This window comes from Anser anser, assembly GCF_964211835.1.
Source record: "Anser anser genome assembly, chromosome: 8".
In the NCBI taxonomy this organism is placed as follows: Eukaryota; Metazoa; Chordata; class Aves; order Anseriformes; family Anatidae; genus Anser; species Anser anser.
Genome location: NC_139728.1, coordinates 12873132 through 12894375, shown reverse-complemented (window position 1 = coordinate 12894375; position 21244 = coordinate 12873132). Strand labels below are relative to the sequence as shown.

At 39.5% G+C, this 21244-nt stretch overlaps 1 long non-coding RNA gene across 9 annotated transcripts in view; it reads right to left on the bottom strand.

The window, feature by feature from the left end:
• The window catches only part of LOC310903388, a 78195-nt gene that overhangs the window by 45589 nt on the left and 11362 nt on the right, over nucleotides 1–21244 (bottom strand). For 3 of the 9 annotated variants that reach the window (XR_014587496.1, XR_014587497.1, XR_014587498.1), the window contains exon 2: nucleotides 1194–1385. The exons of the other annotated variants lie outside the window; for them this stretch is intronic. This is a non-coding gene — a long non-coding RNA (uncharacterized lncRNA). The remainder of the gene's footprint in view (nucleotides 1–1193; nucleotides 1386–21244) is intronic. 9 annotated transcript variants of the gene reach the window in all.

The window sequence follows — 21244 nt, the reverse complement described above, 5'->3', positions numbered from 1 at the left end:
CCTCTTGCACTTAGACTTGTTGAGCCTCATTAGGTTAACATGGGCCCACTTTCTTAGTTTGTCCAGGTCCTTTGGATGTCATCCCTTCCTTCTGTTCTATCTACTGCACCACTCAGCTTGGTGTCATCTGCAAAATTGCTGAGGGTGCACTCGTTCCCATTGTCTATGTAATTGATAAAGATATTAAACACCACTGGTCCCAAGACCGGGTCTCTGAGGGACAGGACTCATCACCAGCTTCCACCTGCACATACAGCCCTTGACCACCACTGTGGGTGTGGCCTTCCTTATCCATTGCGTGGTCCACCCATCAAATCCATTGCTCTCCTGTTTGGAGACCAGGATGTCCAGTGAGACCATGTCAAAGGCCTTACAGAAGTCCAGGTAGATGACATCCACTCATCCCTTGCCCTTGGTGAAGCTGACAACACAAAGCTGGGAGGAGTGTCTGATATTCCAGGGGGTTGTGCTGCCATTCAGAGGAACCTCAACAGGCTGGAGAGTTGGGCCAAGAGGAACCTCATGACATTCAACAAAGGCAAGTGCAGGGTCCTGCACCTAAGGGAGGAATAACCCCAAGCACCACACAGGCTGGGGACTGACCTGCTGGAGTGCAGCTCTGCAGAGAGGGACCTGGGAGTCCTGGTGGACAGCAGGCTGACCATGAGTCGGTAACATGTCCTTGTGGCCAAGAAAGCCAATGGTATCCTGGGGTGCACTCGGAAGAGCCTGTTGCCAGCAGGCCACGGAAGGTGATCCTCCCCCTCTACTCAGCCCTGGTGAGGCCCCACCTGGAGTATTGTGTCCAGTTCTGGGCTCCCGAGTACAAAAGGGACATGGAATTACTGGAGCAAGTTCAGAGGAGGGCTACAAAGATGATTAGAGGAGTGGGGCACCTGTTGTACGAGGACAGGCTGACAAAACTGGGCCTGTTTAGCCTAGAAAAGAGAAGACTGATGGAAGACCTCATCAATGTATATAAATCTCTGAGGGGAGGGTGTCAAGAGGATGAAGCTGGTCTCTTTTCAGTTGTGCCCAGCGACAGGACGGGAGGCAATAGGCACAAACTGAAGCACAGGCAGTTCCAGCTAAATATGAGAGGGAATTTCTTTACTGTGAGGGTGACAGAGCACTGGAAGAGGTTGCCCAGAGAGGCTGTGGAATCTCCTTTTCTGGAGATATTCAAAACCCACCTGGGTGCAATCCTGCGGAATGTGCTGTAGGTGATCCTGCTTGGCAGGGTTGTTGGACTAGATGATCTTCAGAGGTCCTTTCCAACCTTGGCCATTCTGTGATTCTGTAATGCTGTGTTTTGTGTGAGTACTGGCAGTGTTATATGTGGCGGTAGTCAAGGCAGCACCTTGTCTGCGACAATCTGTGTGAATCTTTAAATTTCAGAAAAATCACTTATGAGAGGAAAAGTACTTGAATACAAAAACATAGCCTCAGTTTAGAGGGAGATTTAAGCTTTTGAGCCTGGTAACATGACTCTTGAGTATCACAGAGAAAAATCTATAAATTCCAGAGACCTTCCTAGGGATCCTTAAAGATTCTGCCTCTGAAGAATGACATAATCTTGTAGGCACATGTGATGGGTCACATTACATTTTCATGGCCTCACTTCATGTTCCCTTCCACTCCAAGATAATAAAAAGACTAAAAGTAAAAGCATCACCACTCTGTCACTGTGCAGGGAAGGAGGGTTGAAGACTCTCCCAACAATCTTGCCTTTGATAATCAGAGTGGGAGGGCTCATTCACTACAGCAGCAGCAACTGATTTAGTTCATATTGAACTTGCTCTAAATTAACTACTGAATTAACTACAGACTGAGATCAGATATCAAAGTGTGCGACTGTTTCCTTTGATATCTAACATTTTGAATTTTTGTGTCATACAAAGCTGAGACAGAAAGAGCTTTCTAAATTTCACCCTTATCAGCAAAAGAAATTTATCACTTTTTATGTTTCCACTGTCAGTCATGCAGATTTTTGAACAGAAGGAATAAAGATTCGTAGTGCCACTTTAGAGAAACTTATACAGATCTGACAAAAAAAAAGACTAAAAGTTCAACATACCCACCACTTTTCTACATTGATAATATAAGCCTAGATCAAGATCTCTGCCAACGATACTGGGAAATTTGACATAGACTTTAAGAGAGGCAGTATATTATGACTTTCATGCATTGCTAAACACTGCCTAGACAGTTCCAAAGATTTACAGTTTAAATACAATTAGTAGCAATGTAAGAGAAACAAAGATAATTAATTAGGATCTCAAAATAATTTGGAACTGAGAGGAAAACAAAAGCAAAATTCTAAAACTTCTGTTTCACTTGATAATTTAGTGTGCCAAATATTCTGTGAGAATGAATATTACTCGTAGTAAAAATGAGGAAAAAAAATCATCACATTTAAAATGTTTCAACAAAAAGAAAAATCCCTACCATAGGATGGTTTACATTTTTGTGAGTTATTGGTTCAGGATAATAACAAAACATGTTAGTTTGCATTATCTGTGGCTTACAAAAGAGGATTTCTCTTTACTTCTACCACTTTGTTTTAATCTTACATTTCTACTGTTACATCTCTACAATAATATCGTGCCACCTAATAAGATTCTCTGGTACCACTAACTAATCTTGTTGAGGATTTCTGTAACTCTTAAAAATAGCTTTATTAACAATATTGAAGAGGATATAATGAATCCTGAAGAAACTCTAACCAGAAATACTGAATACAACATGGAGGCTACTAGAAGTATTTACAAAACAACAAAAGAGTTACACAAGATCTAAAATACCACATATTCACTTCCAGAAATCCTTACTTGAAGATTCATTTTCTACATTAATATTAAAGTCCTTAAGAAGTTAAATTTTTACTGTCAAAAACTGTTCACCACACAGTAGCAGCAATAGCTTCATAGGCATCTTCCTAGATGTGACTGAGATCATCAGAATGGACACACACAGAAAGAAGAAAGGGGGACTGACAGAAAAAAAGATTCTTGACTTCTTTTCTCTGTGACAGAAGGCAAACCTAAATACATTCAATATTTTTTTTCTTCATAGGCAAATTTCCTGCAGAGTTAGCATGTATTATTAAATCAATAAAATTCTCCCATGAATTTAGTATTTTGTTAGGTTGATGAATGTTATTGTAGAAATGAGCAGTGATGCTTAAGATCAAGTTTTAAGATTAATGAAAAAGTGAGTAGATAGTGAGTCTCATACAGAAGCAATCAAAGTGTATAACCAAGGAGTAGCTTGTAGCTTATAACTTACAATAGGAAACAATGAAACCAGCCCACAACTTAGAAAAAGCCTCCTAATTCAAAACTATTTCATACCAGTTAGCACAAGTTATGAGAAGTACAAAGGACTGGGAAAGATTTCAGTTTTAGAAAGAAAACCAAAACTCACATATTTTGTTAATCTTTCAGTTAGTTCACAGACAAAGAGTTAAATTCTAATTCCATAGAAATCTAGCATCCATCCTCATCTTTTCCTCTTTTATTAAAAACATGATTTTGATTAAACAACAACCTCAGCCCAAGGCCTTTTCTAGACAGTAGCTGGCCAACTGAAATTAATTAACTTGGGTATCATCACAGAGTATCAACTTCTGCAATCAACAATAATTATAGGGCAATGGTTGTGTGTCCCATTACTGTCTGAGTGAGTACACTAAATATGAAAATCATTGCCGTCACACCATATTTTCCCCTGACAAATAATACTCATTTACAAACCAGTAATATGCTATGGTACATCAGTGCAAAGGAATTTTAAGTAATGTATAAATTCATGGTAGAAAAGCTAATCATTGCAACTGACAGAGAATATAATTTTACAAACATTGTAATCCTATTTGCATGTTATTCTATTTGCTTAACATCTCCATCAGCTTGAGGATTCATTCAAAGAAGCTTTCAAAAGTTCAGACAGCATTTTATTTTTCTACTTTTTTATTGACATTTACAAAATTGGACCCAAATACTTTAACAACCCTCCAGTTCCAAAACTACAAGGCAAAAAAGGACTAACATTCAGTAGTCTATAAATCTAAGAATTTGTTTATGAGTCTGTTTTCCTTAAAACTTTATGTTTTCCTTTCACCTATTTCCTTATCTGTTCTCTTCAGTAACATTTTCCATTAACAGTAATATTTCTGCTCACCCCTCATTTTCGTCTCCATGTATGCTCCACATCTTTTTCCCACCTCTATTTTATTTTTTGCTGTGTATGGTTTCTTATGCTTGCACCTGAAATAAAAACTGAATGTCCTGATGTCCAAAATATCCCTTGGATTTTTGAAAAAGCTGAGTAAAAGCCATTCAGTGATTTTCTGAATTATGGAGAGGAAAACAAAAAATAAAATTTTGAAGATTTATAATTTTTTTGTACCTCAATCCCAGATCTGAGGATACAATTCATCATTCTAGATGAACTCAAAGCACTATTCAGTAAAAATATGTAGAATCACAGAAGCATAGAATCATTCAGGTTGGAAAAGACCTCTAAGATCATCCAGTGCAACCTTTAACTTAGTACTAAAGACCACCACTAAACCATGCTACTAAATTCTAAATCTACACACTTCTTGAAGACCTCCAGGGATGGTGATTCAACCAATTCCCTGGGAAGCTTATTCCAAAGCCATACAACCCTTTCAGTAAAGAAATTTCTCCTAATATCCAACTTAAACCTCCCCTGGCACAACTTGAGGCTGGTTCCCCTCATCTTATCACTTGGTCCTTGGGAGGAGAACCTGATCTCCACCTCACTATAGGCTATTTTAGAACTATGGAAAATGAGATTCCAAATGCTTAGAATCTCATGGTTAAACTGTTAGTTCAAACTGAAATTCATCCATGGTTTGGATGAACATTTACTTTTCTGAAACAAACAAATATCTACTTTTCTGAAAAAAGAAAAAAAAAAAAGAAAAGAAAAAAAAAGTCCTGAAAAAATAACAAATTTGTATTGCAGGCTTCATTACAGTCTTAGTAGAATCTCTACCTATCTTCTTTGCTTTGTAGGGATGAAGAACATATGGATAAGGATGCAGTTAACCTATACTGTTTGGATTTCCGAAAGTTTTGGCAAAATCCGTTATGAAAATCTTCTAGGGAAACTAAGAAGGAGCTCCATGCCTGGATAAAATAATAAAAATAATTAGTTAAAATAGAAAAAGTAGAGGATGAAAACAAATAGTAATTTCTCAAAACTAGGATTTTGGCAGGATTCTATGCTGAAACCTGTTTTTCTACATCTTCATATCTCCTTACATGAATGGTCAATATACTTACAATCTCATAGTCTCTTACTCAGATCCACTGTTATCATCATTCATAAAATCACAAATCCTGGTGAGCTTGTTATGCTTTGCAGATGATAAGAAATTTAAAAACGGATAGTGATGAAAGGATCTTATGAAGAACTGAAAAACGTTTCTATGAGAATTTATAACTAATAGACTGATAAATGAAATTCACTTTGACTAAATGTAAAGTGATGTCCAGAGAAGAAAACAAATTGCATTCAAAATGATAGGCCCTAGGCTGCTCATTGCTACTCAGGAGTAAGACACTGCAGCTAAAGCATCAGCTCTGCATTTGGCATTAGCCCAGAAGCAAATAAAATGTTAGCAATTGTTAGAAACAGAACTATTGTGAAAGGAATAAAATGATACACAAATAAAACAAGAGCACATCAGCATTCTGTTGCATGAATCTTTGGCTGATGCATGTTCAGAACACTGCACAATTCTGTTTACATCATCTTAAATTACTAAATTACTATAGCAGAATGAACTGGATTGGGGTGGAGCTAAACCGTAAAACTCATCCACTCACAAGCAACAGGGTGATCTTGAGCACCTATCACAGTAAGTGAGTAATGTCCCACAACCATCAAAAAGGTTCTGTGAAAAAGGTTAGTCAGTCAAAGAACTAAATGAACTGCCTCCACAAGCATGCACACACAGCATGGGTTAACAGGAGGAGCTGATAACCACCATCCAGATGGAAAACTAAGATTTTTAAGCGCTGTCATGGAAACTTGGTAGGATGAATCATACCACTGGATTACTGCAATTGATGGTTATAAAATGGTCAGATGGGAAAGGCAAGGAAGGAATGTTGGGGGGCTGCCCTCCATAAAAAAAAAAAAAAAAAAAAAAAAAAACCAGGATTGATTGCATAGAGCTATCTTTGAAGAACAGAAATGCACAGAGATTGAGAGCTTATGGGTGAAAATTAGAGACCAAGACAATAAATGAAACTTTGTGGCTGGTGTCCACTAGAGGCCACTTGATCAAGAAGAGCATGTTAATGAAGAGTTCTTTCTTCAATTGCAGGTCCTGATCCTGCTAGATGACAGCAACCACCCTGACATCTGCTGAAAAATAGCACAGCCAACAGCAAGTAGTCCAGGAAAGTGCTAGAATGCATTTGGGAAAACTTCCTAGTGCAGGCGATAAGAAAAACAACCAGAGGAGAGGTTTTGCTGGACTTGTTGCTTAGCAATATGGAAGAACTTATCAGAGTGGTCGAGAGTGGAGGTACTTCGGACTACTCCGTAAGAAGAGACCAGAAGTTGCCTCATGTTAGATAAGGGTCAGCTTCAGCCAGCTCCAAAAAGGACCTGCCGCTGGCCAGAGCAGATCCTTGAAGAGGCCAAAGTCTGCTTTCCTGAAGTACAGGGTCATGAGCATGATCGTTCCCCAAGGATCTTGAACTCCACCATTTCATGATCACTGCAGCCCAGGCTGCCCTTCATGTTCACATTTCCCACCACCCCCTCCTTGTTGGTGAGAATGAGGGCCAGCACAGCACCTCTCCTCATTGTCTCCTCTATCACTTGGAGAAGGAAGTTGTCATCAGTGTATTCCAGGAACCTCCTGAATTGCTTATGCCCTGCTGTGCTGTCCCTCTAACAGATATTGGGGTGGTAGAAGTCCCCCATGAGGACTGGAGTGTGTGAATATGAAGCTGTGGAAGTTTTACCCTCCCAGGCAGCCAAACTCCACCACAGCTGCTCTCTCATTCCCTCTCCTCAAAGGAAAATGGGGAGAAAGTATGATGAAAATAGAAAGGGAAAAAAAAAAAAAAGAAAACCTCCCAGGTTGAGATAAAGGCAGGGAAATTACTCAACAATTACCGTCATGGGCAAAACAGAATCAGCATAGGGAAAATAAAATAATTTATAGCCTATTAGTAACAGACTAGAGCAGTGAGAAAGAAAAGCAAGCTAACAAACACCTTTCCAACCCACCCTCTTCTACACCATCCCCCGGAGTGGTGCAGGGGAATGGGGACAGAGGGCTGCAGTTAATTCATGACTCTTTGACTCTGCCGCTCCTTCATGGTCACTCTCTGCCCCTGCTCCGTGTGGGGTCCCTCCCATGGGATGCCGTCCTTCCCAAACCGATCTTGTTGGGGCTTCCCACAGGCAGCAGCTCTTCAGGAACTGCTCCAAATATGGCTCTGTACAACAGGGTCCATCCCCCCAGGAGCAAACTGCTCCAGCACGGGTCCCCCACGGGCGGCAGCTCCCCCCAGACCCCCTGCTCCTGCGTGGGCTCCTCTCCACGGGCTGCAGCTCCGGCCCGGGGCCTGCTCCTGCGGGGGCTCTCCATGGGCCGCAGCCTCCTCCAGGCCACATCCACCTGCTCCACCGGGGGCTCCTCCACGGGCTGCAGCGTGGAGATCTGCTCCATGTGGGACCCATGGGCTGCAGGGGGACAGCCTGCTCCACCAGGGGCCTCTCCACAGGCCGCAGGGGAACTTCTGCTACCTGCCTGGAGCACCTCCCGCCGTCCTCCTGCACTGATCTTGGTGTCTGCAGGGCTGGTTCTCACTCCTCACTCTCCCAGCTGTTGTTGCGCAGCAGGTTTTTTTTCCCTTTCTTAAATCTGCTCTCACAGAGCTGCAAACAACATCACTTATTGGCTCAGCTCTGGCCTGCGGCAGGTCCCTTTTGGAGCCAGCTGAAGCTGGCCCTTATCTAACATGTGGCAGCTTCTGGTCTCTTCTCACAGAAGCTACCCCTACTCCCTCCCTGCTGCCAAAGCCTTGCCATGTAAACTCAATACAGAAGCTTCCTTTATCTTCTTGCGGAGGTTCTCATCTAAGGAACCTGAAGGTACACAAGTCCATGAGACCCGATGAGTTGTATATTCAGGTCCCAGGGGGACTGGCAGATGAAGTTGCTAGGCCACTGTCCATCATATCTGAGAAGTTGTAGCAGTCCACTGAAGTTCCCAGTGACTGGAAGAGGGGAAAAAATAAATCCCATTTTTAAGAAGGAAAGAAAAATAAGAACCAAGGAAATACAGGCCACTTAGTCTCACCTCTATGCCTGGCAAGATCATGAAGCAATTTCCTCCTGGAAACTCTGCTAAGGCACATGGAAAATAAGGAGGTGATTGGCAACAGCCAACATGGCTTCACTAAGGGTAGATCATCCCTGACAAATCTGGTGGCCTTTTACAATGGTGTTGCAGAATTGCTGGATAAGGGAAGAGCAACTGTCATCATCAACCTGGACTTTTGCTAAGCATTTGATAAAACATCCTTGTCTCTAGATTGAAGAGACATGGATTTGATGGATGGACCTCTCAGTGGACTAGGAATTGGCTGCACGGTCACACTCCAAAAGCTGTGGTCAATGGCTTGAAGTCCAGATGGAGACCAGAGACTTAGTTTTCCTCTGGATCCTGTACTGGGATCAATAATACATATTACAGCGGGATCGAATGCAACCATAGTAAGTTTGTGGAAGACACAAACTGAGCGGTGCAGTTGACAAGCTGGAGGAAGTGATGCCATCCAGATGGACCTTGACAGGCTTTAGAAGTGGGCCTGTGCAAAACTCATGAAGTTGCAAACCTCACAAAGTCAATTGTGAGGTCCTGCAACTGAGTCAAGGCAATCCCAAGCAGGAATACAGGCTGGGAAATGAGTGGATAGAGTGCAGCCCTAGAGAGAAGGACTTTGGAGGTAGAGGTGGATGAATAATTGCACACAAGCTGGCAATGTGTGCTTGAAGCCCAGAAACCCGGTCATATCCTGAGATGCATCAAAACAAGCATGACCAGCAGGTTGAGGGAGGTGAATCTCCCCATCTACTCTGCTGCCACGAGACCACACCTGGAGGATTGCATCCAGGTCGTTGGACCCCAACACAAGAAAGACATAGACCTCTTAGAGCAGACACAGAGGAGGGCCACAAAGGGCCCTCAAAATGCAGCCCAAGACACAGTTTACTACATCTTTCATTCTATTAGGGTTGTAGTTAGGAAAGAAAAACTCTTAGCCCTCTATACCAAGAAATGGGTAGCTAGTGTAAAATTTTGCATTTTTTTCCATGAACCCTAATGAGAACAAGAAGCTTTATTTTGTCAAGAATAACTGATAGCAAAGTGATGAAAATGGCATCAACATTCTGAGATTTGACTTACAGTGAAACATTAGCATAATATTTGGAAAAACATTTCATTTTTTGGTAACTCAGTTTATCCACCTTTTCCCCCTGATCTCCCTTGTTTAGAGTTCCTTTTTATGTCATCTACAGTTATCTGTGGGAAAATGGGAGCATGTAAATTCCATGGGCATTATGTTAAAAAAAGAAATAAAAGGTAAATATCAATGGATCATTCCATCTTTTAAGACTATTGTACAGAATCATAAAAAATCTGCCAATTATAAATAATATCAGGACTTCAGCACTTTTTTATTTTTGCTTCAGTACTTACTCAGTATCTTTTAAATCATTTAATTTAAACACAGAATACCCTTCTATAGAGCAGCACAGCACTGATCAATAAATAAATAATAACAAAAAAAGAATATACTGACTGTTTGCTAAACTCTTCCTAGAAAGTGAGAAATTAGTTCATTCTGTTGCAGCAAATTGAGGAAAACATCCTTTATGATGTCAGTGCAATGAAACATTACATTTTAATAAAGGCAGATAATGCACTACTTTTTCAGTTCTATGTTGTGAACAGGGACATAAAAAACAATTCACTGTAACTGATTCAGGCCTATACTGCAGTTACAGAAGAGCAGTTCTTACTGCAGCTAAATCATGGCATCTAAAATATGCTGGCTTGAAAAAAAAAATTGAAAAATAGTAATAAAAAAGCCTTTGCATGTGGCATGGTTTCATTAATATATTTTCTTCTGAAGCTTCTGAATCCCTTTTACTTCAAAGTCAAATGTTTCCCTAAACTTGAGACATAAAGTATGGTTTTTCCATACCTAATTAGGTTAGAATTTGAATGCCTCCATTTAAAAGGATGGAAACAAGCCATTAATTGTAGGTTGAAATCTACAGTGTTGGAGACATCAATACTTTTATCTCAATTTCTCCAAATAATCTAGAAAAATAAAGCCTTACTCAGTTATTTTTGAGGTGGAACAAGATTTATATTCTCTAACATGGGGACAACATATTGAATGCCTGCTATGATATTATTAAAATGAACTGAAGTTTCTAGATCCAGGAAAAGACTAGCTTAAAGTCAATTTTTCTTTAGATCCATAACAGCTCTTGAAGAATTTAGAAACAACATACCAATTCCTGCAGTTGGTGTTTTTCTTTTACTGTTTTAAAAAGCAAAGTCAAAACAGAACCTGGAGGTTATTAAGACATCTTTTTTAATATCAAAGTATACAGGGGGGCAATAAAGAATGATCCTGTGGGGCTAAGCTCTTTTGTCAATAGTATATTGAAACTATTGACAATATTGTAAATTCATCATTTTTTTCTGCTTATTGCTAATAAGAAACATTTAATATTTTGAAATTGAAATGGAAGCAAGGAAGTATATATCAATGCATGTTCATTTTAAATTGACTTATTTTAGCTTTTTACTACCTCATCATTCTCTCCCCAGATGCACTGACATATTTTCATTTCACTCTTACGTGCTGAATTACCTAGGAAGTGGAGGAGAGTGGGAGAAAAACACACACATACACAGTTCTCCTTGCATGATTGGTGATCCAGGAACTTAATTATCTCATAAAAATAATCTAGCAAAAAAAAAAAAAAGTGACTAAAAAGTGACTGAAATGAAAAATAAAAATTCAACAGCATAGTCTGAAAAAGGCCAGAGATTTTTCCTTATAGTGATAATTTACGTACATGCTCTATAGTATGCCACCTTCATTTCTTACCTTTGTAGCCATGACAGATGTAGAGAGACTATAAATGGAAGACTTAAATAATTAATTCATTTCTATTTTCTGAAGAGTCATTTCCAGTGCATCTGTAGCAGTGAATCACATGCTGTGTAAAAATAATGAGAAAAAAAAATCAGTCCAACATAAATGAAAGCAAGGACTTTTCTACCTCAGTAAGGCCTTTGACATGGTCTTATATGACATCCTGATCTCAAAATTGGAGAGGGCTGGATTTGAAGGGTGGACCATTCAGTGGATAAAAAATTGTCTTGAAGGTCGCAACCAGTGAGTGGTGGTCAATGGCTCTATGTCCAGGTGGACGTTGTGTGGAATAATTACCTGAGGTGACTTGGAAATTAAACTGATATTCACATTTTAAAGAAAATGTACGGCATTGAAGAAGCTTTCTGGGTGGAGTGTAGCTGCACTACATAGAAGTTCCCTAGGCATCCCACCTTAGATGTTAAGCACACTTGGGGAACCTGGTGTGCTGACTCTAAGGAACAGCACAGAGTGTAGGAGACACCGCAGCTAGGCTCTGTGACAAGAGGAGGACTCGACTGATCTTGTGCACATCAAGACCAATAAGCTGCATGTTTGCTACATTGAGCCAATGACCTGTCATGTTTTTGACAAAATTGTGTACTCTAGTGAACTTTCATAACAGTTGCTCAAATTTTGTATTATAACAACATTCAAAGTTAAGGCCTCAGTCGTGCAAAAAGTGCTCTGGGAATCATCCATGTGCATAAAAATATCTAAGTGTATACATTAAGGATTAATGTCAATCTTTACGTATATGCTCACATGCTTTGTCAAATAGAGACTGTTTTTTGCATGGATTTAAGTTCTTTATTGAACTGTAACCCTAGATGACTGCAAAAGTCCTATATTATTCCTATAAGAAGATATAATTTGATAATAAAATCCAGTTTTAAGTGTGGTTGGAAAAAAATCTGATTGTGTTACTTTAGAAATATGGTGTTCCACTAAAATCATATCAAATGATATACAGAGCAAACACAGCCAGTGTGGTAGAAGTTCTCAGCTGCAGCTGAACATCTATACCTGGACTTCTGTCTACCCATCAACACTAATGGGCCCCAGGGCTCCATTTTAGGGGCACTTCTCTTCAACATTCTTAGTTTGTGGAAGATACTAAATAAGGACCAGCTGTTGACTCCCTTGAGGGTATGGAGGCTTTGAAAGAGATCTTGACCAATCTGAGGTCTGGGAAATCACCAAACGTGAAGTTTTACAAGAGCAAGTGCTGGATATTGCACCTGGGACATTGCAACCATGGATAAATGTTCTGACTAGGGGAGATAGATAAGCTCCACAAAGATAAGCTCCTATAAAATAGGCTGAGGAGAAGTTTTTTTGGTTTTGGTTTTGGTTTTTTTTTTAGCCTGGAGAAGAGAAGGCTCTGGGGAGATCTTATAATGTTCTTTCAATACTTAAAGTGGGCCTACAGGAAAGATGGGGAGGGACCCTTTATCAGGGAGTGTAGTGACAGGGGTAATCTCTTTAAACTAAAAGATGGTAGATTTAGATTAGATATTCATGAGAAATTCTTTATGGTGCAAGTAGTGAGGTATCAGAACAGGTTGCCTGCCCAGAGAAGCTGTGGATGCCCCATCCCTGGAAGTGTTCAAAGGCATGTTGGATGAGGCTTGGTGCAACCTGGTCTAGCAGAAGGTATGATCCATCTTTCTCCTATTTGGAGACCAGGATGTCAAATGGGACCATGTCAAAGGCCTTGCAGAAGTCCAGGTAGATGACATTGGTCAGTCTTCCCATATCAAGTGATGCAGTCACTCTATCATAGAAGGCCACCAGATTGGTCAGGCACAATTTACCCTTGGTGAAGCCATGCTGGCTATCTTGGATCAGCTCCTTGTCCTGCATGTGCCTTAACATTGCTTCCAGGAGGATCTTTTCCATGATCTTGCCAGGCACAGAGGTGAGGCTCACTGGTCTCTAGCTCCCCAGGTCCTCCTTCCTACTCTTGTTAAAAATGGCAGTGATGTTTCCCTTTTTTCAGTCACTTCGCGTGACTGACAGGACTTTTCAAATAGGATGGAAAGAGGCTTGGCAACTATATCAGCCAATTCCTTCAGGACACACAGATGGACGTCATCAGGCCCCATAGGCTTGTACTTATTTAGTTTTGTCAGGTGGTCTCGAACCTGCTCTTCACTTACAGTGGGTGGAACTTTGCTCCCACAGCCTCCATCTATGCTCTTGTGGTTTAACTGCCCAGCAGCTAAGCACCACACAGCCGTTCGCTCACACCCCCCCCAATCCCATGTGGGATGAGGGAGAGAATAAAAAAAAAAAAAAGCGCCTGTGGGTTGAGATAAAGACAGCTTATTAGGACAGAAAAGAAAGGACAATAATAATAATAATGATAATGATAACAGTACTACTACTAATAACGTGTACAAAACAAGTGATGCACAATGCAATTGCTCACCACCCGCTGACCGACGTCCAGCCTATCCCCGAGCAGCCGGCCCCTCACCCCGGCCAGCCACCCCTATATATTGTTTAGCATGACGCCAGATGGTATGGAATACCCCTTTGGCCAGTTGGGGTCAGCTGTCCTGGGTCTGTCCCCTCCCAGCTCCTGCTGCACCCCCAGCCTGCCCACTGGCAGGACAGAGCGAGAAGCTGAAAAGTCCTTGGCTTAGTGTAGGCACTGCTCTGCAACAATTAAAACATCAGCATGGTATCAACATTATTTTTATCCTAAATCCCAAACACAGCACCCTACCAGCTACTAGGAGGAAAAATAACTCTATCTTAGCCGAAACCAGGACATATGGGTTCAGGGAAATAGAAGACTTGGGAAGCCTGACTGTCAGTGAAGACTGAGACAAAGAAGTTGTTGAGTACCTCGGCCTTCTCCATGTCTGTCGTTACCAGTTCAACCTTCTCATCCATCAGAGGGGGCACACTCTCCTTGGCCGTTCTTGTCTGAGCAATGTACCTGTAGAATCCCTTCCTGTTATTCTTTGCATCCCTTGCCAAGCTCGGTTCCATCCATGCCTTGGCTTTCCTTATTGCATCCCTGCACATCCAGACTGCATCCCTGTACTTTTCCCAGGCCACATGTCCCTGCTTCTACTGCCTGTGCATTTCCCTCTTGCCTCAGTTTGACCAGCAGGTCCTTGCTGAGCCATCCCGGTTGTCTGCCCTCCCTGCCCACTGCTTTATGCAGGGGGATGGAACGTTCTTGTGCTCTAAGGAAAACATCTTTAAAGAGTTGCCAGGTCTGCTCAGCTCCTTTGACCATAAGGACAGTGTTTCAGGGGATCTATTTATTTTTCTCTAAAAGTATTCTTCTGAAAGAAATAGAAGTAGAAAGGGCAGCTCTTCATCATCATTTGTGCTTATGCTTTTTTATTAACCAAAACCTGATAACTAACAATCAGAAATCATGATGGTTTATGGTAGGAAAACAGTGTTCCTAATGCAGGGGATAAAAAGGTCCCTGGTGACATGAATAGAAAGTTCCTAAAAATAATGTGGTCTGCAGAAAACCCTATTGAGATTAGATACTATGTGCTTTATAATTAGAAAGGAAAGAAAATAAGATTCTATTACTGACTTTATATTTTCTTCTTATGCCTGATTCTTCTGTATTGCTTTCTCTCATTAGAATGCTGTGTGGACAAATAAAATTTCAATATATACTGTCTTTTTCATATACATTCTTAGATATTTATATATAAGGACATGACTATACTGTCACTAATTCACCATTTTACTAAATACCAATTTACTAAACAAAATAATTGAAAGTATCATTGAGTGCTTAACTCTGAAATATTTTTTACCATGAAAGTTATGTCCCAGAGCAAATAAATTTAGTAGAGGTGAGAGAATATAATTTTTCTTTAAATATCTTTTTCACTTTTATTATTTAATCAAAGTCAGATTAAAACAAATATAAAGGAACATCAGAAAACACTCCTGGAGGCAACAATCATACTCATCACCTCCACAAAAGTTAAGATGGGCTACACAGTGCTGTTCCCCGCAATATGTTTAGAACTGAATCTCAGAATGGCAAAAATTAGTATCAACCAAACTCAGGTTATGAGGCAGACTAATCTTCTGCTTAAGGCATCGAGGTTTTTTGGGTGCTCCCTCTCCACAAGAAACAAAGATAACCTGATCTTTCTTCTCCCTGACTCCACCCCTTCCTCTTTTGCTCTGCCCGTCTCCCCCTCAACTTCTTCCTCTCCTCCTTGCCCTCTGTCATCTTCCTCCCCCCTTGCCTAGAAGTGCAAGGCTGATTTTGTGAAAATTGAGTTTCTGAACAGCTCTTTCTGTTATTTTGCTTACAATGTTAGATGGAGTGTGTAAACACACAACTAATTACTTTACATTTCTGTAAAAATCCCTATGAAAACAAGGAAATGTCAAAATATGAGGAGTATCAAAATCAGATCAAATGAGGACCAGTTCATTTCTCCTCTTCCAGTTCTGCTACCTGTGTCATTTAAAAGCAGATAACTGCTAACTTGCTAACAGGCAATCATGTATATTTTCCTGTGGTTATATATGCTAGACTGAACTCTATTTCCTTTTAACTATGTTCCGTCTGCATTTTTTGCAGTAAGAGTTCTGAAGTTAATTCTTTTTGCACACAGTTATGTAATTAGCTTTATGCTATAAAAGACAAAGCACTCTCTAAAAAAGTAATTATTTCTGTGATTTGGAGGGTCTGATTACTTTGTTAATACATTACTTCAATATTTCATTTGATATTTTAAAGTTTGCAAAAATATCAAATGAAAGTTTAACTAGATGTTGGAATAAAAGAAGAGGGTGTATGGGGGGAGAAGGTGTTTTTTAGTTTGTTTTCAATTTCTCACTACTCTAGCTTGTCAGTAATAGGTAATAAATTATATTATTCTCCCTATCCTGAGTCTCTTTTGCCCATGACAATTATTGTTGAGTAATTTCCCTGTCGTTATCTCAACACTTGAGCCCTTTTTTTCCCCATATTTTCTCCTCCTTTCTCTTTGAGGAGGTGAAGTGAGAGAGCAGTTGTGGTGGAATTCAGCTGCCCGGCTGAATAAAACCACCATACCATCAGCCAGACCCAGTAAAATTGGTTGGCTTTCTGGGCTGCAAGTGCACATTGCAAGCTCATGCTGAGCTTCTCATCAAGAAAACTCCCAAGTTCTTCTCCTCAGAGCTGCTCTCAATAAATACTCCACCCAGCCTGTACTTGTGCTTAGGATTGCCCTCACCCAAACGTAGTACCTTGCACTTGGCCTTGTTGAACCTCCTGAAATTCACACAGGCCCACCTCTCAGGCCTGTCCAGGTCCCTTCCAGGCATCCCTTCCCTCCAGTGTGTCGTCTGAACCAACAGCTTGGTGTCATAAGCAAACTTAATGATTCATACTTTACTATTAAGTTTAAAAAACAGTCCTTTTCTAAACCCATATATCCTTTAAAGAAAGAATATGTTAAAGCATTGCTATCTACTGTTCCAGCTGGGTAATCTTATCTACTGAAATCAAGCATTTGAGTTAAAAAAAATTAATATAGTTTCAGATTTTAGTCATCTTCTCATATGGTGTTGACAGTGTCTGACTAATGCTTTTTTTGGTCATCATTGTTCACTGGTACAAAATAATATAATACAGAAATTCTTTAATTGAGTGTAAAATAGATTAACAACAGCTTTTTGCATGTATACTCTCAAACGAAACAGTCAAGAATTTCATGTCTTTCCTAAAACATATTTTCCCTGTTGCACAGTGTAATTATCTGTTTTAGAGAATGAAGGAAATCACAGTATTCCTGGAAAATTAAAGAAATGAGACCTCAATGTGTTCACTAGCTGCTACATACTTAGGGAATTCCTATACATTGTTCCTAATTTCTGATTCCTAACCTACACAGTCCTATTATTGATAAAACAGCATAGACACTGTGAATAATCTGTAGCTGGTGACAGCTTCTTAAGGAAACAGAAAGAATGGGATCCTCAGGAACAGACATGAGTTGCTATTTCTAATTTCCAGTAGTTCACTTGAGTCTACAGAGTTTGACAGAATATACTCTGGTGGAAAGTTGAGATGCAGCTATTTTGAGTCTGGGTCAGCATGCTAAAACATGGACTGGTGTCTTGTAATTGGGTGGTATTTCTTTTCCCACTTGTGGGTTTTAAATTAACATAAATTTATGGAAGTCCTAAAACTTTTCTCGACTTGTATATTGAGATATGTATGGTGAAAAGGGAAAAAATTAGAACTTTTGTATGCAATCTAATTTCAAAATAATCCCAAAGAAGTAATTTTAAAAATCTACAAATCTTTGACATGAAGTGTATTTATTTAATGACAGCAAAACATGAAAATGGTAGATTAAGGGCTAGATTCGCAGGCTGTGAAAGCTAACAGTTTCAAGGACACCAATAATGCTTACATTTAAATTACTAATTTTCATAGCTATTGCTTTCTCTGTGTCCGTTCTGTGTGTCATACAAATGTCAGGAAGTAATACATGCATAGTCAGTAATTTTATTTAATTAACTAATAATATTTATTACTTTTTACTCTACTGTTATTTCTACAGATTTTTAATAGATTTGAAGTTCTAATAGCTTGTATTACATTGTGTATATATGATATATCTTTCCACCATTGAACAACTAAGGTGGACTTATTTTCCAGATGTACTGTTTGATGAAGTAATTCACCATTTACTGATCTTCTTTTGTTCCATTTGAGGATGACAGCATTTTCTTTTTTTCCTTTTCCTTCTTTTTTCTTTTTCTTTCCCTCCTTTTTTAAAGAATGGATGCCTAATTTTCCCAGTATTAAACCCTTATGCAGCCTGGTTGCATATTTCTTGTTGCCTCTCTCTTAAAAATCTGCTCTCTCTTGTATTTTTAAGCAAACTTTGACCAAAACCAGAAAGAAAGAAGAACTTTGGACACAACATGGGACGGCAGTGTTAGAAAGATGAGCAAGAGCTCAGTTAATATTCAGTCCAAGAGAAGAATTGGTCTAATAACCCCTATCTTGCCTTTGAGAAAGTGACCATCATTATATGACAAATCATCAAATGTTGCAGAAGCTACAGAATACTAAAGAAGACATGCAGTACTAAATACTAAATTATAGTGCTAGTAAGAGGTATAATAATGTTGTTCCTTTAATTACAGCACCTGAAACATATCTCATTGTAACCTTGGACATGATGACACCCAAGGAAATGCAATGAACTATAAGCAAAACTACAAATTTCGTTGTATTTCAGGAGCAAAGTACTACAATGAATATGAAAAGGAGGCAGTACAAATTGATGGAGAGAACTGTTAAAAAAAATGCATATTTAAAAGAAACAGGGAAAATGAAAAATTCACATGAAAGAAATAAGAGGGGGAGAAAAGTAGCAGAAGAAATGCAAAATAGAAAGTTAAAGAACCTGAAGGTGACATAAACAAACAAAAAAGTAGAAAAATCAATAAAAAAGAAGACTGAAAAAAATATGAAAGACAAATATGACAAGAACATAAAAAAGGAAATAATAAAAAAGAGTAGCTATAAAATATAAATGTGCCTGCTCCTAAACACTGTTTTATTTATGGTATTTCAAAATGGGTTACCTTCTTTTGGTCATTAATATTAATGAAAAAAATAGAATTTATTTTGAGATATTTATTGTTGTCCAGTTTGCTGCTACTAAATAACAACTAAAAAAAAAAAATATTACCATAAGGAACAGATCTGAATGTACAAAAGTGTATGGGGAGAAGTCCACAGGGACAGAAGCTTGGAAAAAAGAAAGAAATAAGAAAATAAAAACAGAAACAAACAAACAAACAAACAAAAAATGGGAAGGTGAGAGAGAATAGTTACAGGGGATTGAAAATGACCGAGAGCCAGAAAAGAACACAAAACTTCTTTGGAATGTGAACTTGTCAACAAATGTTCATCCCAAGAGCAGTATATATTTCTCATTTACTGTATTTAAGTAAATAATTTAATGAGCTCACATTTAAGCAAATATGCTGCTGAGCTTGTTGTTTAGTTTAGTTTAGTTTTTATATTTTAAGTCCTAAAACACTTCCCATAAGTGTAAACTCTGAAAACATAATTTTTGGGAATTTCTCAGTCCTTGCTGTCTTTCCTGTTATTATTTTTAGTTTATTTGTTTTGTTTTGTTTTGTTTTTAATCAGATCAAAAGTGCAGTTCTAAAAATGGCAATGTTTCCATGGAACAGAGAAATCGTCTAATGGTCATTTTGAGAATCCATATTTGTAGCAACTGAAACTAATTTTTGAAAGGTAACTCTACAGTCAGATTTGTAAGATTTTTTTCTCAGTGAGTAGATGTCCCATAATGGTGTCATGTTATGCCAGCGGCCTACCAGATCATACATACTACTGAAATATAACAATTTCTTTTTCAAGTAAATAATACATGATTTGGTCCCATTTCCAAAGTAGTAGCTGAAGTGCTTTATGTTCAGTATTCTAGCATGAATTACAGTTATGTCTTCTGGAGCTCTTCTATTTTTTTTATTTTTTTTTTTTAGAACATTTACTAAAGCCAAATCATTTTAAAACTTTAATAAAAATAACAATGTTACTAATGTTATGCATCAAACCTTTGTTAAGTCTTGAAATGTTCTGAAGTGCTATACAATGTTATTTTGCAAACTGTCTTTATATTTCAATGACAGCTTCACAGAATAATTCCCTGAAGCCCTAGCTGCTCAAAATCTACAATGTTTAATGAAAAAAATAAATCAGTTACCAAGATCATTAGCATTATTACTAACTGCTACAATAGCATATTTAACTATTACTTGCTCAATTGATGAGATATCTGGCAGCGCTTAAACAAATTCCCCACTTATAGAGGCAGTAGTCACCACTCTAACAGTTATAAAGAAGTACCAATCTCTTTCTTAAGCACGCTTTAAATTACTACTCTTTCTAATAATAATGATAGACAAGTTGACAGACTAATGGAAAAAAAGGCTTGTCTGTTAATATGTCAGTGCTTTTTAACATGTAATGGAAAAAATGGAGGATCTCAGACAATGAACAGAAAAAGCTAAAGCTCAGAATCTTAAAGATGTTTTGAAAAATTCCTACACAGAAGTAAAGTTCTGACAATTTTGTATACACATTGAAATTATTCCTGTTTACTGTATTGGAACAGTCTATGGAAAATATGACCTAATGTTCATGTGAAAAGGTGACATTTAGTAACATGAATTAAAGTACATTCTTCGATGCATGTTGCGAAACTCCAGGAAAATTTACTATAAATCAGTCTTAGTTAAGGGAGAAACAGTTGAATTCCCTCCTCTCAGCTTCTTCGGCATTTCTGTCTCAAAATTCACCATCTTGTCTCACTCTGTTAAACTCATTCTTCTAAGGAGAAAAGGAAAAGGAAAAGGAAAAGGAAAAGGAAAAGGAAAAGGAAAAGGAAAAGGAAAAGGAAAAGGAAAAGGAAAAGGAAAAGGAAAAGGAAAAGGAAAAGGAAAAGGAAAAGGAAAAGGAAAAGGAAAAAGAGGAGAGGAGAGGAGAGGAGAGGAGAGGAGAGGAGAGGAGAGGAGAGGAGAGGAGAGGAGAGGAGAGGAGAGGAGAGGAGGGGAGAGGAGGGGAGAGGAGGGGAGAGGAGGGGAGAGGAGGGGAGAGGAGGGGAGAGGAGGGGAGAGGAGGGGAGAGGAGGGGAGAGGAGGGGAGAGGAGGGGAGAGGAGGGGAGAGGAGGGGAGAGGAGGGGAGAGGAGGGGAGAGGAGGGGAGAGGAGGGGAGAGGAGGGGAGAGGAGGGGAGAGGAGGGGAGAGGGAGGGGAGGGGAGGGGAGGGGAGGGGAGGGGAGGGGAGGGGAGGGGAGGGGAGGGGAGGGGAGGGGAGGGGAGGGGAGGGGAGGGGAGGGGAGGGGAGGGGAGGGGAGGGGAGAGGAGGGGAGGGGAGGGGAGGGGAGGGGAGGGGAGAGGAGGGGAGGGGATGGGATGGGATGGGATGGGATGGGATGGGATGGGATGGGATGGGATGG